Genomic DNA, 7,662 nt, shown 5'->3' on the forward strand with positions numbered 1-7,662 from the left:
TTTAGTTAAAAGCTGTATTTCATTCTGAAAGTGTCTGGAACAAACATGAACATAATAAAAAGGAAGAGGACCAGTGGCGGAATTCACAGATACATGCTTGACAGTTTGAAAAATGCTAAAAATGAACCTAGCTGCTGTGTTTCAAAGAGATTGAGTAGAAGCAATGAAGATGTTAGGGACAACAGAGAGGAAGATAATATAATAAGAGGAGAAATGTTACCGATTTTGCTAAGAGTTTTTGATGTCTATAGGAATAAAATCAACTTCACATTTCAGAACAGATAATAAACTTAAATGAACTATAAAGATAGAATATGTATTTCCTTTATCTGCTGAGTTTCCAATTTATTATTGTTCATTGAATTGCAATATCTCTGCAGAACTGTAGGATTATTCATGTTGGAAGGGACCCCAAGATGATTCTAGTCAAATTCTCAAAGCACTGTTTAAACTGAATTCAGATCAGGTTGCTTAGGCTTTTGCCTAGCTGGGTGTTGAAAACCTTCCAGGAGGAAGATTCCACAACATCTTTGGGCATCCTCTTTCAGTGCTTAATTATCCCACCAGTGATTTTTTAATTTTTTTTCTCCTTATATCCAGTTGGAAACTCCCATTTCAATTTATGATGTGTCGATGATTGTGTCTTGTTTGCATGCTGTACAACTTCAGTAAAAAGTCTGGCTATGCCTTCTTGTGGCAACCTCCTCCTAGGTACTGGAAGTTAACTATTAAGTCTCCCCCACAAAGCTTTCTCGTCTCCACACTAATAAACCCAGTTTCCTCAGTCTCTTTTCACACAGGTGGTGTGCTTCATCCTCTGACCATCTTGGTGGCCCTTTGCTGAACTCACTCAAGTTTATCAGCATCTTTCTGGTACTGGGCAGCCCAGAGCTGGTCACAGTGTTCCAGATATCATCTAATGAGGGTAGAATAGAGGGGAGTAATAACTGCCCTTAATCTGTTGCCTATGCTCCAGTAAGTCCCTAGATCATGCTGATGCAGAGCAGTTAGTCTGCTCCTCGTGTAATACTTTGCATCTGTTGAATTACATGAGGTTCCTGTTGGACCATTTCTGTACCAAGTTTAGTATCTTCTGAAAGGCCCCCTGCCCTCCAGCAGATCAAGTGCACCCCTCTCCCTGCCCAGTCTGACATCATCTGCAACCTTGATGAGGGCATGTTCTGTCTCCTCCTCCAGGTCACTGATAAACAGGATAGGTTACAGAATAGACCCTTGCTGTCCTGCAGGATAGAGGAACTGCGTTGTGTCCTGGTTTCGGCAGGGATAGAGTTAATTTCCTTTCTAGTAGCTGGTACAGTGTTTTGGATTTAGGATGAGAACAAAGTTGATAACGCACCGATGTTTTAGTTGTTGCTAGGTAATGTTTACACTAGCCAAGGACTTTTCAGCTTCCCATGCTCTACCGACTGAGAAGGCTGGAGGTGCACAAGAAGCTGGGAGGGGGCACAGCCAAACTGGCCAAAGGGACATTCCATACCATGTGACGTCATGCTCAGTACATAAACTGGGGAAAGCTGGCCGGGGGGGCCGCTGCTTGGGGACTGCCTGGGCATCGGTCAGCAGGTGGTGAGCAATTGTACTGTGCATCACTTGCTTTGTATTATTATTATTATTATCATATTATTATTATCATTTTATTTCAATTATTAAACTGTTTTTATCTCAACCCACGAGTTCCTCTAACTTGTGCTCTTCCAATTCTCTCCCCCATCCCACCGGGTGGGGGGGAGTGAGCGAGCGGCTGCGTGGTGCTTAGTTGCCGACTGAAATTAAACCACGACAGTCCTTTTTGGCGCCCAACGTGGGGCACGAACGTAAGCAATTTTCCTGGAAGAACCTCTTTCTGTGATTGTTTTCCCTTGCAATTCGTGTACCCGTGCCCCTAGGGCTGCAGTAGGTTTCCCATCCCACTTCCTCATGTCCTCTCTGTGGTCACGCAGATAAAACCATAGGGTGCCCCGTGGTGTGTACCCTTTATATTCTGTCTCTTGAGCAAAAGAACGCTTACTTCTAATAGCCGAGATACTGGTCCGTACAGGTGAGGAGTAGGACCTATCCTCTCTGAGTTGCTGCAGTGCATGTTGCTGGGGTCGGAGTGGCTGCAGGGCCTGTTGCCGGGGTCTGAGTGGCTGCACGGCATGTCACTGGGGTCGGAGTGGCCGCAGGGCACGTTGCCCAGGTCTGAGTGGCCGCAGTGCCTGTCATTTTACTGTCAGAGCCAGAGACCTTCTCTTCCCTTTGAGGGCACTGAATGGTGTTGAACAGGGCTCGGTAGGCATGGGCCAGGCCCCAGCACGTTGCAATGATCTGCATCTCTCTGGAGTTGCCAGGGTGACAGCATACTTTTCCCAAATATTCTACTAACTTTTCAGGATTCTGCACTTGCTCAGGGGTGAAGTTCCAAAACACTGGGGGTGCCCATTGGCCTAGGTACTTGCCCATCTTGTCCCACACACCCTGCCACTCATAATTATTCAGCCTTGGGGCAGATCTCTGGATGATATTCTTAAATTGCTTACCAACTTCAGACAAAACCAAAACAATATTCCCAAGAAGTACCAATAGAAGTATCTTAACTGCCCAAGGATGTTCAAAATACTGAAAAATTACTGTAATGAAGGAGGAAACATCATAGAAGAAGGTAGTGACACTGCCATTCTCTATTTCCTCCGTAAAAAAACTCTCAGAAAAGTTACTGCAATTGCTAGTTGTCTCCACGAAATGATCTCTGTGGTACAGTAACGGCTTCATTGCGAAGTTTACATACCACACTAACGTCAAGGTCAATGTTCTAAAAACAAACCTCACAAGCGAGACATTACTATTCACTGCAGACCACAGCAAACTGCAAAACCCAACACCAATCTTTAACATGTACAGCAGGAAAAAGAGCGCGATGCAGATTATAGAAATCAATATCGAGAACAGAGAAACCAACATTGTGACCCACAACTACTAACAGATATAAGTTCTTTAATACACTCCGGTTAATCTCTTATTATCTCAAACCCAACGTGGGACATGAACCCACGACCCTGAGATTAAGAGTCTCATGCTCTACCGACAGAGCTAGCCAGGCAACGCACCCTGTGGCCACTCCGACCCCAGTGACATGCTGTGCAGCCACTCAGACCCCGGCAACAGGCCCTGCAGCCACTCCGACCCCAGCAACATGCACTGTAGCAACTCAGAGAGGATAGGTCCTACTCCTCACCTGTACGGACCAGTATCTCGGCTATTAGAAGTAAGCGTTCTTTTGCTCAAGAGAGAGAATATAAAGGGTACACACCACGGGGCACCCTATGGTTTTATCTGTGTGACCACAGAGAGGACACGAGGAAGTGGGATGGGAAACCTACTGCAGCCCTAGGGGCACGGGTACGCGAATTGCAAGGGAAAACAATCACAGAAAGAGGTTCTTCCAGGAAAATTGCTGCTCCAGTTTCCAGCGGGCAGTTCCCCAGAGAGAGTAGAAGGGCTGATCTTACTCTTGATCTTAATGAAGAAACTTCTGACTCGTACGTACAAGAAATGAGAAACGAGTACTGTGATGAGGATTAGAGGGGCCCTGCCTCCATTCAGGTGGAGGAAAGGGACAACCGGGTTTACTGGACTGTGTGGATTCGGTGGCCTGGCACATCAGACCCACAGGAGTATAAGGCTCTAGTGGACACCGGTGCACAGTGTACCCTAATGCCATCAAGATATATAGGGGCAGAACCCATCTGTATTTCTGGGGTGACGGGGGGATCCCAACAGCTAACTGTATTGGAAGCCGAAGTGAGTTTAACTGGGAACGGGTGGCAGACGCACCCCATTGTGACTGGCCCAGATGCCCCGTGCATCCTTGGCATAGACTACCTCAGGAGAGGGTATTTCAAGGACCCAAAAGGGTACCGGTGGGCTTTTGGTATAGCTGCCTTGGAGATGGAGGAAATTAAACAGCTGTCCACCTTGCCTGGTCTCTCGGAGGACCCCTCTGTTGTGGGGTTGCTGAAGGTCGAAGACCAACAAGTGCCAATTGCTACCACCACAGTGCACCGGCGGCAATATCGCACCAACCGAGACTCCCTGATTCCCATCCATAAGCTGATTCGTCGACTGGAGAGCCAAGGAGTGATCAGCAAGACCCGCTCACCCTTTAACAGTCCCATATGGCCAGTGAAAAAGTCTAACGGAGATTGGAGACTAACAGTAGACTATTGTGGCCTAAATGAAGTCACGCCACCGCTGAGTGCTGCTGTGCCAGACATGCTAGAACTTCAATACGAATTGGAATCAAAGGCAGCCAAGTGGTATGCCACAGCTGATATTGCTAATGCGTTTTTCTCAATCCCTTTGGCAGCAGAGTACAGGCCACAGTTTGCTTTCACTTGGAGGGGCGTCCAGTACACCTGGAACCGACTGCCCCACGGGTGGAAACACAGCCCCACCATTTGCCATGGACTGATCCAGACTGCACTGGAACAGGGTGGAGCTCCAGAACACCTGCAATACATTGATGATAACATCATGTGGGGCAACACAGCAGGAGAAGTTTTTGAAAAAGGGAAGGAAATAGTCCAAATCCTGCTGAAGGCCGGTTTTGCCATAAAAGAAAGTAAGGTCAAGGGACCTGCACAGGAGATCCAATTTTTAGGAATAAAATGGCAAGATGGACGTCGTCAGATCCCAATGGATGTGATCAACAAAATAACAGCCATGTCTCCACCAACTAGCAAAAAGGAAACACAAGCTTTCTTAGGCGTCGTGGGTTTTTGGAGAATGTACATTCCAAATTACAGTCTGATTGTAAACCCTCTCTATCAAGTGACCCGAAAGAAAAACGATTTCAAATGGGGCCCTGAGCAACGACAAGCTTTTGAACAAATTAAACGGGAGATAGTTCATGCAGTAGCCCTGGGGCCAGTCCGGGCAGGGCAAGATGTAAAAAATGTGCTCTATACCGCAGCCGGGGAGAATGGCCCTACCTGGAGCCTCTGGCAGAAAGCACCAGGGGAGACTCGAGGTCGACCCCTAGGGTTTTGGAGTCGGGGATACAGAGGATCCGAGGCCTGCTATACTCCAACTGAAAAAGAGATATTGGCAGCATATGAAGGGGTTCGAGCTGCTTCAGAAGTGATCGGCACTGAAGCACAGCTCCTCCTGGCACCCCGACTGCCGGTGCTAGGCTGGATGTTCAGAGGGAGGGTCCCCTGTACACATCATGCAACTGATGCTACATGGAGTAAGTGGGTCGCACTGATCACACAACGGGCTCGAATAGGAAACCCCAGTCGCCCAGGAATCCTGGAAGTGATCATGGATTGGCCAGAGGGCAAAGATTTTGGAATATTGCCAGAGGAGGAGGTAACGCGTGCTGAAGAGGCCCCAATGTATAATGAACTACCAGAAAATGAGAAGCAATATGCCCTGTTCACTGATGGGTCCTGTCGTCTTGTGGGAAAGCATCGGAGGTGGAAAGCTGCTGTATGGAGTCCTATGCGACAAGTTGTAGAAACGGCTGAAGGAGAAGGTGAATCGAGCCAATTTGCAGAAGTAAAGGCCATCCAGCTGGCTTTAGACATTGCTGACCGAGAAAAGTGGCCAGTGCTCTATCTCTATACTGACTCATGGATGGTGGCAAACGCCCTGTGGGGGTGGTTGCAGCAATGGAAGCAGAGCAACTGGCAGCGCAGAGGCAAACCCATCTGGGCTGCCACATTGTGGCAAGATATTGCTGCCCGGGTGGAGAACCTGGTTGTAAAAGTCCGTCACGTAGATGCTCACGTACCCAAGAGTCGGGCCACTGAAGAACATCAAAATAACCAGCAGGTGGATCAGGCTGCTAAGATTGAAGTGGCTCAGGTGGATCTGGACTGGCAACATAAGGGTGAATTATTTCTAGCTCGGTGGGCCCATGACACCTCAGGTCACCAAGGAAGAGATGCAACATATAGATGGGCTCGTGATCGATGGGTGGACTTGACCATGGACACTATAGCCCAGGTTATCCATGAATGTGAAACATGCGCTGCAATCAAGCAAGCCAAGCGGTTAAAGCCTCTCTGGTATGGAGGACGATGGCTGAAATATAAATATGGGGAGGCCTGGCAGATCGATTATATCACACTCCCACAAACCCGCCAAGGCAAGCGCCACGTGCTTACAATGGTGGAGGCAACCACCGGATGGCTGGAAACATATCCCGTGCCCCATGCCACTGCCCGCAACACTATCCTGGGCCTTGAAAAGCAAGTCCTATGGTGACATGGCACCCCAGAAAGAATTGAGTCAGACAACGGGACTCATTTCTGAAACAACCTCATAGACACCTGGGCCAAAGAGCACGACATTGAGTGGGTGTATCACATCCGCTATCATGCACCAGCCTCTGGGAAAATTGAATGATACAATGGGCTGTTAAAGACTACGCTGAGAGCAATGGGTGGCGGGACGTTCAAACATTGGGATACGCATTTAGCAAAGGCCACCTGGTTAGTCAACACTCGGGGATCTGCCAATCAAGCTGGCTCTGCCCAGTCAGAACTTTTACGTACTGTAGATGGGAATAAAGTTCCTGTAGTGCACATAAAAAATATGCTGGGGAAAACAGTCTGGGTTATTCCTGCCTCAGGCAGAGGCAGACCCATCCGTGGGATTGCTTTTGCTCAAGGACCTGGGTGCACTTGGTGGATAATGCGGAAGGATGGGGAAGTCCAATGTGTACCTCAAGGGGATTTGATTTTGGGTGAGAATAGCCAATGATCTGAATTATGTGATGTTAAGTACTAATTATAGTTATAATAGTTATACTAATAATACTAATAATATTATATGCCATACTAATGTTATTATAATAAGAATCACCCAGACTAATGAAGAATAACTTCAGTGAAACCAAGCAAAGCACAGTGATGATGGTACCAGAACTGACTTCAACATGAAACAATCCAACACCACATACCATCTCCATTTTTCCTGCCCTGAAAGATTATTATGACAGAAGGAGCCCGAAGTCATGGACTAAATGAACTCACTGAACATTTTAGAGGGATGGCCCACAGACGAAGGCAATGATATCTCTGTGTGTGTGTGTATATATATATATAAAAAAAGGGGGTGGTGATTAATGAAAATGTGCTGGAAAATATGAGACTTGAGCATGACGCAGATGGTATAGAATAAGGGGTGGATATTGTCCTGGTTTCGGCAGGGATAGAGTTAATTTCCTTTCTAGTAGCTGGTACAGTGTTTTGGATTTAGGATGAGAACAAAGTTGATAACGCACCGATGTTTCAGTTGTTGCTAGGTAATGTTTACACAAGCCAAGGACTTTTCAGCTTCCCATGCTCTACCGACTGAGAAGGCTGGAGGTGCACAAGAAGCTGGGAGGGGGCACAGCCAGGACAGCTGACCCAAACTGGCCCAAGGGACATTCCATACCATGTGATGTCATGCTCAGTACATAAACTGGGGAAAGCTGGCCGGGGGGGCCGCTGCTCGGGGACTGGCTGGGCAGCGGTCAGCGGGTGGTGAGCAATTGTACTGTGCATCACTTGCTTTGTGTATTATTATTATTATCATATTATTATTATCATTTTATTTCAATTATTAAACTGTTTTTATCTCAACCCACGAGTTCCTCTAACTTGTGCTCTT

At 47.2% G+C, this 7,662-nt stretch overlaps 1 non-coding gene across 1 annotated transcript; it reads right to left on the reverse strand.

The window, feature by feature from the left end:
- Positions 1-3,027: 3,027 nt before the first annotated feature.
- TRNAK-CUU (transfer RNA lysine (anticodon CUU)) lies at positions 3,028-3,100 on the reverse strand. The gene has a single exon. It is a non-coding gene; the product is annotated as a tRNA-Lys (tRNA).
- Positions 3,101-7,662: the final 4,562 nt, after the last annotated feature.

This window comes from Aptenodytes patagonicus, chromosome 3 (assembly GCF_965638725.1).
Source record: "Aptenodytes patagonicus chromosome 3, bAptPat1.pri.cur, whole genome shotgun sequence".
NCBI lineage: Eukaryota > Metazoa > Chordata > Aves > Sphenisciformes > Spheniscidae > Aptenodytes > Aptenodytes patagonicus.